Raw genomic sequence first — 7,846 nt, 5'->3', positions numbered from 1 at the left:
ACTGAGGACAAAACAGCAGCTTCGCCTTGTGGGTTTCTTTTTGTTGGGTTCAGTTAGTTCCCTTTTAAAGTTATCTTATCAGAAGTACACAAAATGAAAAGATGAATGCTGATTTTATATTTTTAAATGTCTTCTTTGATACCTACCTTAAACTATTTAGCTGTGCAGAATTAATGCCACTGCTATATCATTAAAGTTATGATGCAAGAGAGATGCAGGCTTGAAGTAGCAGGCCTAAAGTAGTACTCAGGATATGAAACCTTTCATTTCCATGTTATGGGTTCCTATTTAGAACACGCTGGTAGAACTGAAAGTTGCTCCTTATCTGCAAGCTACTCTTTAACAGACAAATATCTATATCAAAAAAATTATGAAAACTCTTGGAACCAAATAATGCTGCTGTTTGTTGTTCTCATTATTAGGAAGTTAAGTATTGAACTACTTCATAAGAGCGTAATGGAGTCCTTTGATTACATCTGCTTTATGTACAGACAGAATCTCAGCTTCTTGGTTTATCTATCTGATAAATTCATCAAAAGGAGTAGAATAATGCTTAACACTTACTAAGGCTATCCTTGCAAAGGGTTTTAAATGACCGTCCCAACTTCAGCCTTCTGTAGATGTTATGAATTCAGTACTATCTTATCCTTCTTTAGAGATATGAAACTGAGGTACAGAGATTAATTGATATATCCAAGGCCAGAGAGGGAGTTGATGTGAATGTTGAGCATAGTCTTGGAGGTCTTCTCTTCCAGTCCTATTCTTTTGCCTTAAACTGTACCTGTGCCCCTCTCTCTCTCATCTTTTTCCATCCTGCTAGTCCAATAGTAAACCAAAATCTTATATACTTTTTGAGCAAGTGTCCTCCTGTTGACCTGGAAAGAGTCTCATGCCACCTCTTAATTTTTTCCTGTGTCTTTCTGCCAGACTTATGAGTGATTCAGAAACCTCTGTTTGTTTTCAAGCTTTGCTCTGCTTCAGGAATTCAAGCGTTTAGGCCCCGGGCAGATGTTATACAGTTATGATACGATTAACCAGTTAATTGCCTCTTAAATGGTAACCCAAACACATGTTTATACAATTAATGGTGCGATAAAATGGGAAATAGGCCACAAAATTATTCCACAAAAAATACTGTAATAATTTTGTGACTGCTTTCTATTGTGTCTTTAAATTGTATGTGTGGCAGGGTGCCATCCATGCAACCTGATGCTGGTTGCATGAGGGGTGTTCTGGGACTGGCCCCAGTGCAGTCTCAAGGCTGGTCCCCACAATCAGCTGATTGGTGGTCCCTGTTCTGGGACCGCACTAGAACGTGCAGCTCTGGGATTGCACCAAAGTGAGTTTCACACTCAGGTGAAGTCCCAGGGCTGAAACCTCCAATCACGGTCTCAGCCCTAGGAACACACCAGAGTATCGAACTCGTTCGTGTGCGTTCCCAGGGCTGAGACCACCAATCATCTGACTGGCAGTCCCATTTGCAGGACTGCACCAGTTCACAAGGCTTTCTACTTGCTGGTATAGATAGTAATGGTGCAGTTGGGATCTGATCGCTGATCCCAGAATCATGCATCCTGCCATGCATATGTGGAAGCATGACGTGATGCTACTGCATAGTAGCTACTGTGCAGTCAGTGTCATGAAAAAACCATTCAGTGATGCTACTGTGCAATAACTCCAGTTACTGCGCAGTCATTTGTTTATACAAGTACCTAATAACTGCGCGGTAACGGCTGCATAGTCAATGTCTGGTGTAGATGCAGCCCAGGTGTTGCAAATTCAACCCTAAGCTTTGTTTACAGTATCCATTACAGTCCATCAGAGCCATGCCCCTTGCCTTCCTATATTTCAACTTTTGTAGTTAACTCACAAACAAATAGCCAGAGGCATATTGACCGTTACACTGAAGAACTTGACTTTAGAATGTCCAGATGTGGAAGATGTGAGCTAGAACTCTGCTTCATTTTTGTCCTCATCTCCCCTTTATCCTTACTGTCTTCAAAAATAAGCCACCGCCACATCCAAACAATTTAGCTCCCCTTGGCTTAAGTTTAAAACAGGGGAACTTGTCTGTCCATTTTTCTAGCTTGCAGGGAGCCTTTTGTTCTCTATCCTCTGCCTCTCCTAGCTGTTGGCAAGTGTGTAGTTCAGAGTTTCTTCGAGTTCTGTGCTGAAACTTCCTGCCCTGCCAACATCCCGTGCTGTTTCTTAGTCTGAAGGCTGTGAGCCATCAAATAGAGGGGGAGATGGAATCCTTTAGGATGGCTGGCTGTGAACACACATTCTGTTTTAGGAATATGCAGGCCAGTAGGACTTCTGTTAGGCAAGAGTCTAGACTTAGCCCTGCCTTGCATTACCCAGAAACATACCCTTACTATGCAGTAGCCCACCCCTCTCCCTGTACTGCTTTTTTGCAGTTGTCCTTAACTTCGGGGCACACTTGTAGATTAATTTTTGTTCCAAAGTTTAAAGCTTACTGATAGGGTTATACATTTTGAGTGGCTTCCACTTCTTTCTGGACAACCTGCCCTCCTATGATGGATTTTATCACCTTAACAACTTGCCTTCTCTTGATCATCCGCTGGGTAGAGAGAGAAGCTTGTATCTTGGTTCTATCTTTGTATATAACCTGAGATTTCTTGTACTACTCAGTCTGTAGCTATGTGTTTCTATGCAAGAAATGTTGAACACTTCAGGGGTCATTTCCATGTGAAATGTTATGTGGCCCTATATTCTATGATCTCATTGTGTGAGCCATAGTAATTAACAGAATCATTCTGATACCAGTGATGCGGTGGTGGGTAAGAGTAAATTATAATTTATTTAAAGTAGATAGCATGAATTACTGAGTTACTTTGTATATTCATTATAAAATGTACATCTTTATAAAGTTCTTAATTTGTAAAGAAATCGATAAAATCAAAAGGATTAGGACAACTGTTCTTGCTGCAGAGGGCAGGACATGAAACAGTGGGTTTAAACTACAGCAAAGTAAATTGAGATTAAATCTCAGGTTAAAAAAAAATACCACTTTCTAATTCTAAGAATAGTAGGACAGTAGAACAGGCTGCCCAAGGAAGTTGAAGAATTTCCTTTATCAGAGATTTTCAAGAAAAAGCTAGATTAATATTTTTTGCCATGTTTTGGGGATATCACATTCTGCATTCATGCAGGGGGTTGGACTTAGATGACCTGTGAGGTCCTTTCCAGCTTTATGATTCCATGGGCCCAGTACAGAGGTTCAAAAAACCTGTGGCAAAATTGATTCAATCTTAGCAGTTTTTTTCTAAGCTGCATAGATTGAACCGATAACAAACTGAACTGGCATTCAGCGTTTGGGTGGCCAAGCCACGTAGAATCCTGCACTGGCCCAGTCCAGGAGTCTGGGGACACTCGTGCACAACCCCTCATGGCCAGGCTGCCTAAGGCTGCTGAATCCAGCTCAGTGGCAGGCCAGACCTGATCATCAGCTGGGGTCTGTGGAGTTGTGGGGGAAAGCCGCCACTGTGGGTATTTTCACCTCCTGGCCCTGCAGCTCGGAGCCAGGCTGGCTTCCCCCTGGCCCCGTCCCTTCCCCAGCCATCTGCCTCTGAGAGGTGGTGGGGCCAGGGAGGAGACAACCCCCAGCCAGGGTCTGCCCAGCACAGGGGGGAAGCACCTAAGAGGGGGGCTTTTCACCCTCCGTCAGCTCAAGCCAGGCCCTGCCCTTTTCCCAAGTCATCTGCCTCAGAGAGGAGTTGTTGGGAGGCAGAGGGTAGGGGGAGGAATGAGCCCCCCCTGCCATCCTGATCCCAGCCCCTCCCCAGCCAGGGTCTGACTATCATGGGGCAAAAGCATCTACCAGGGGACTTTTTGCCTCCCCACAACTCAAAGCCAGGCTGGGATTGCCTCAGTCCCGCCCCCTCCTCAGCTATCTGTTTGGAGGTGGATGGCTGGGAAAGGAGCAGGGCTGAGGCAATCCCAGCCCGGCTCCAAGCTGCAGGGAGGTGAAAAATCCTCTGGTGGGTACTTTTCTCCCTGCCTCCAGCACCAGGCAGACCCCAGCTAGGAGGCAGAGCTGAGCTGATCCTAGCCTGGCTCGCCGGGCTGCAAGATGGGGAGCAAAAAGCCCACTACAGGGGCTTTTCCTCCCCTTGCTGTATAGCCCAGGGCCAAGGGGGGTTGGGGGTTTGTTCCTCTGCCCCGTGTCCTGCTAGTCTGACAGGTGCAGGCAGAAAACAGTCTGGGGAACAAAGGCTTTAGTGCCTCAGCTCTGTGACAGCAGGGGGCAGGGCCAGCCGTGTTCCACTGGAGCAGACAGCACAGTCCACGGCTGCAAAGCATTCTGGGATGCTGAGGGATTGTGAGCTAACTTAAGTCAGGTGGGGATCTGGGACAAAAGTTCCTTAAACCGCTTTAACTTAAATCAGTTAAGTCTGATACTACATCCAACCAGGTTTGGATCCAGTGGTTCCTTAAACCAGTTTTGGCCATTTTGAAAGCGGTTTATGTCCACTGAACTTCTGTTCTGTTACAGGTTTAAACTAGTTTCCAATCACTTAAAACGGTTTATGTGCAACTTCTGTCTGTAGCCATGATGTTAAAAGTAAAGCTATGTTTTACTACAAACTGTGAGTTAGAGGTACTGCTTAAAACCATTGCTGGGTTGGAAACGTCAGTAGTAACATTCTTTCTTACAAGCCAGTCAAAGGACAACATCCTGATACATTTTATAAGATTTGTGCCTTCTGAGGAAATTTAGGATTTGCAACGAATATCTTCTCTTCTTTATGATTTGGTGGATACTTGTAACATTCCTAAGGCAATATCATTATATCCTTTTTATTTTGCAGTTCACTGGAGTTATGATTTTATGATACTTTTCAATGAGCTAGCTAAACCAGACTTAGCTTGAGATTCATTCTAGGATGAAGGGACATGGTTGTGCTTTCCCTGCAAACCAACGATTCTTTATTTGCAAATTCAACATGAGATGCCAAGGATGATATTCCAGCTCTGTTGAAATGATTGGAGCTTTACGATTGGCTTCAAAAGAGCTTGAATTTCATCCTAAATGTATTGCTGTGTGAACACAGAAGCTCTCAGAGGTACATGTGGGTCTTCATAAATTTGTCATCACATGTCCTCCTTTTGTACTTTTCATGCAGAAGTATTTGATAGTTGCTGCTCAGAAAGATGCCATATTCCTAATGTATTCTTTTAATGGTCCGTTAAGCTTTTCAAACATCAAGGCACAGAGTTTTGTAAGAAAAGGATGGAGCAACAGTATGCTTGTATATGGTAATGATTGCTTCCTCATCTTCAGCTGTGTTGATAGGAATTATGTCTTGGTAAGGTCTGAACTCTAATTCTGCTTCCTTCTGAATGTTATTAATTTCTGGCAGATGTTTCTTACACAGGTGTTTGTATAGAATAACTCACATTACCAGGCCATTGCTCAGGAAGTCTGTGGGGCCTATGACAACTGACCATACTACATTTGCATTAAATAGCTGTGTAAGTACTAGACAGCATTATAGTCATCATTAGCTAGTTTCTATGCAGTTAGCCATGTTCTTGCAAAACTGTCCAGTATATATTCTTACTTCTTCAGTGGTACTGTTTGGCACTTCAGAGTCATAGAGGAGGAGTGCCTACAGTGTATTTTCTACATACTGTCTGTCCTGGGTTATCTCATAGTGATGGAAACACTATGCTGACAGTAACAGATCAGCTTCTACTAAACAGTATTGTCCTTAATTTGCATATGCAGTAATAGTTCTTACTTACTAGTATTACTTACCAGTTCAGAAGCATTAGAAACCACAACTCCTAGGTTGTGCATCAAATAATTGGAGGCTACGGTTGTTTTCAGAACCTATGCACTATTCTTTAGTTCTGTTCTTGTCTGTGGATAGCGCTATAAAATGTTTGATAGAGGATATGGATTTTATCAATCTCTTGTATGATGTTACTCACATTTGCAGTCCTTCATTTCTTGAAAATAAGTTGTAAAACACAGCTTGCTTAAGAGTTACTGCAGGTGGTTGACTCCATTGGCTTGTCATGTTGAGGCTCCAGCTGTTCCACTGGAAACGAATGGGAAGTAGTCCACGGTCACCTGTTCCATACATTTTTCTGCACTATGGCAGCACTTGCAGGAGATGCAGAAGACATCTAGTTGTTCTTTAGGAAATCTTTGAATTAACTTTCTCCTCAGACAGTCAAAAATAATATTTTCCTTGTGGTCAATATCAAGAAGAAAATTGGGTTCTGTATCTGGAGAATCTTACCATTGCCATAAGGCACAAAGAGGGCTGAAGAGTTGCTTGATTATCTTGATACATTTTCCGTCATAGTGAGCTTTGCTGTCTTCTCTTGCATTGTTGAGATTCATTTATAGCAGTCTTCGTTCAGTGATGTCAGAATATGCAATTTCTTACCAATGAACTCCTTTCCTGATGCATGTATTCAGTTACTGAATGTTGGTTTCAGCTGGAAAATCCATAAATTCTCTGTGTTATTATGATTTTATAAACTGTACAAAATATCTGGCAGGTAGGCTCCTGTCAAGCAGATTTACTCTGTAACTGTATTTTTTTCATTATTTGTTTGGCAGACTTGAAACATATTTTTCTCAAGCTGCAGGATGGCCTTCAATTTTCTGTGGTCATAAAATTTTTCTTGTATTGACTGTATCTTTGTGTTACTGCCAAAGTGGTTTAATAGGGCCCCACATTGAAAACAGGTTTTTGGGGGTTTTTTGTTTTTTTGTTTTGGTTTTTTTTTTGCTTTCCAAACTCTTGGCCTTATATACATACAAAACAATGTGACTTTCTTCTTTTCAACTAACACTGGATAATCAGTTTGAGTTGTCTTGTAGGTACTAGCCAGAATTTGGGAGTGGTTCCATTAATGTTCACTTTTCTTTTGAGAGAGTGATTTAGTGGTACACAGGGATGCTTACTTTCTTTGTTGGCATCTTTGCAAGTATTTTTTACATTTTGTTGGACTTCTTTTCACTGTCAGACTCGGTACATTCCAAAGGATAGCGCACCTATTTCAGTAGGTTCAAGATTTTAACTTCTGACATACCAGCTTCCTGAGTCAAACAATAGACTACAGTTAATTTTGTTCGTTGTTAAAGGCAAAAGAAATTGATGGAATTAATATACATTTTCACTGGCTCATAACTCATCTGTACTCTCTAGGATCGGTGCTGTTTCCTGTCCCCACTTGTAAGAGGAACAGATTAATTAATACAGCTATGTGTGACTGAGAAAAAAATGGTGATGTAAATTGTTCAGCACCTCCTATTTTTGTTGGGCTGCCCTGAGGCCTCCAAACTATCTTGGCAAGATTTCCCTTCCCTTTGCTATGTACTTTGCAGCCCTTGCCACTACTGCAGCTGAGGCTAAGTAAAGTAAAATGCATCAAAGTATGGCATGGCTTCTGATCCAGGCTGCCTGGTTCAGCTATTCTCCTTCTTTCCCCTTTTTCTAGAGGTGCAACATTGGTCCAATATCAGATTGGTACCAATATAAAGAAAATTGATCATATTGGAAATGGGCTAGATGTGGCTGATAATTTGGCTGATAAATACCTGTACATGCGTGCAGCTGCAGCGTAGCACATAGGCAGTAAGGAACATATATCCCAGCAGCTTGTAATTCTGTTTTGGTGGGAAGGAGCATGGGGGAGCAGATCAAGGCCCCTGCGGTGAGGGAGGAGTGGGGCAGGGGCTGGGGCTGGGGCAAGCACTTCTCAGCCAGGGCAGGGTGGGCACAGGGTGGAATCGCGGCTCATTGGGGCGGGGGGGAGGAGTGGCTCCTGATGCTGCTCATCTGGGAGCTGCTGGTCCAGTGCT

The sequence above is a fragment of the Alligator sinensis genome, unplaced genomic scaffold (genome assembly GCF_000455745.1).
Source record: "Alligator sinensis unplaced genomic scaffold, ASM45574v1 scaffold264_1, whole genome shotgun sequence".
In the NCBI taxonomy this organism is placed as follows: domain Eukaryota; kingdom Metazoa; phylum Chordata; order Crocodylia; family Alligatoridae; genus Alligator; species Alligator sinensis.
Note: the sequence above shows the minus strand (reverse complement) of the source record.